Here is a 2555-nt window from a genome sequence, read left to right on the forward strand (position 1 = left end):
AGACATATGAAAACTATGAAATAACTAATCATCCGAGAGATGCAAATCAAAACAATGAGGTACCATCTCACACCTGTCAGAATGGCTATTATCAACAATTCAACAAAGGACAAGTGCTGGCGAGGATGAGGAGAAAAAGAAACCCTTGTGCACTGGTGGTGGGAATGCAGACTGGTGCAGCCACTGTGGAGAACAGTATGGAGTTTCCTCAAAAACCTAAAATGGAACATCCATTTGACCCAGTGATCCCACTTCTAGGAATATATCCCAAGAAACTAGAAACACCAATCAGAAAGGCTATATGCGCCCCTATGTTCATAGCAGCACAATTTGCAATAGCTAAGATTTGGAAACAGCCTAAGTGCCCATCAGCAGATGAGTGGATTAAAAAACTGTGGTACATTTACACAATGGAATACTATGCTGCTATAAAAAAAGAGGAACTTTTACCATTTGTAACAGCATGGATAGAACTGGAGGCATCATGCTAAGTGAAATAAGCCAGTCAGAGAAAGATAAATATCACATGATGTCACTCATATGTGGGATATAATGATCAACATAATATGATAAACAATACTAGATCCAGAGACAAATGGCGGGGGGGGGGGGGGGGGGAGGGGGGGGTTAGAGAGCAACCAAAGGACTTGTATGCATGCATATTAGCGTAACTTTTTTTTTTCTTTTTTTTTTTTTTCTTTCACCTTGTCACACCACCAATTGAAGCAAAACAACACAACATGCTGCTGCTTCACCCAAAAGCGGTGTTTTTACTTTGCCCTTTCTTGACGGCTCAGTGGGTATATTAGCGTAACTAATGGACACAGACACTGGGGTGGTGGGGGCTTGCCCAGGGTGAGAATGGCTGGGGCGGGAGGGAGGTCAACTGGGGAAAAAGGAGACATATGTAAAACTTTAGACAATAAATAAATAAATTTTAAAAATAATAAAAAAATTTAAAATAAAATGTAAGCGAGTAGTCAGGGTCATATAGTGATGGAACCCATGTAGATTATCAGTCAATAGTATTAAAATTACTAATAATATATGACCAAAAGGGGAAGTAGATGAAAGAAAAAGGGGGAGGGGTTTCTATAGAAAGTAACCTCATAGGGTGATCTGATCATAAATTCCTAACTGGGCAGATCATAGTGGCTAGTCATGCCCCAGGCCTATAACTTCTTTAGTAAATGCCTTAAGTAAGCCTTGTTCATTGTTTCTGTGTATCTAGGTAAGGAAACTTGACTTGGGATGGTGAACACACAATACAAAATATAGATGATGAGCTATAGAATTATACTCCTGACACCTGTATAATTTTATTAACCAATGTCTCCCCAATAAATTCAATAAAAATGAATAAATAAACTGTAACCACCCTCAAGAGAGCATATAATCTTGTTAATCCTGTAACCTAATCCCTGCCATACTTTTTCCTACCTCCTTAATTTCAAATGCATAAAAGAAGCTGCAAAACTGTCATTCTTTGGAGCATTTGAGATCTTGCTCCCTGGCATATGTCATGTTTGGCTCAAAAAACTCATAAAAATTCTCTAAAAAAATAAAATTACTTCCCAGCCAGTGTTGCTCAGTGGTTGAGCATTGACCTATAAACCAGGAGGTAGTGGTTCGATTCCTGGTCAGGGCACATGCCCGGGTTGCAGGCTTGATCCCTAATGTGGGGCGAGCATCACTGATGTTTCTATCTCTCTCTCCCTTTCCCTTCCCTCTCTGAAATAAAAAATGTATTTAAAATAAATAAATAAATAAAATTACTAATAATGGTATAATGCTAAAAGTATTGTTTTAGGTACATAATGAGTGACTAGACTTGTGTAGGCTCAAATGTAACCCTAATCATCATTCTAACAGGCATCCTCAAACTACGGCCCGTGGGCCACATGCGGGTGTTTTTGCCGTTTTGTTTTTTTACTTCAAAATAAGATATGTGCAGTGTGCATAGGAATTTGTTCATAGTTTTTTTTAAACTATAGTCCGGCCCTCCAACGGTCTGAGGGACAGTGAACTGGCCCCCTGTTTAAAAAGTTTGAGGACCCCTGATCATTCTAATGTTGTTCTCTATGGAGAAATATATCTTGAGTTTCAAACAACCGTAGATAACGATGGCATTCCAAAAATAAGTTAGAAGCAGCATGCATTTGGTTAGAAAGGTCATCAGACAAATAACTGAAATTAGAAGATAATTACCAGTTAAATAAAATTAACCACAATCAGTTGAGACAAACCTACTCCAAGAAAAAATTACGTACACTATTGTCTAAGGCACTTTTTTACACTTGCTTTTCTCCTCATCTCAAAAATCAATGATCTGGATAAACACATGGCAGCTAAGGCCAAAGGAACACATCAATCAGTTTTAAAGCTCTGCTCAGTGTGCTAACATTCACTCTATGGAGACCTGGGACTGGCTTGTGAACTATTACCAAGTTCAATCAATTACACAAGCCACTAGTTACAAAGGAAGAATGATAGCTTCATTTAAATATTAAAAGAAAGAAAAATAAGGGGGAAGGGACAACAGAAAAACACGCACA

The 2555-nt window shown here is 38.3% G+C and overlaps 1 non-coding gene across 1 annotated transcript; it reads right to left on the reverse strand.

The window, feature by feature from the left end:
- Nucleotides 1–703: 703 nt before the first annotated feature.
- LOC129147363 (small nucleolar RNA SNORA21) lies at nt 704–845 on the reverse strand. The gene has a single exon (XR_008554742.1). It is a non-coding gene; the product is annotated as a small nucleolar RNA SNORA21 (small nucleolar RNA).
- Nucleotides 846–2555: the final 1710 nt, after the last annotated feature.

This window comes from Eptesicus fuscus, chromosome 2, assembly GCF_027574615.1.
Source record: "Eptesicus fuscus isolate TK198812 chromosome 2, DD_ASM_mEF_20220401, whole genome shotgun sequence".
NCBI lineage: Eukaryota > Metazoa > Chordata > Mammalia > Chiroptera > Vespertilionidae > Eptesicus > Eptesicus fuscus.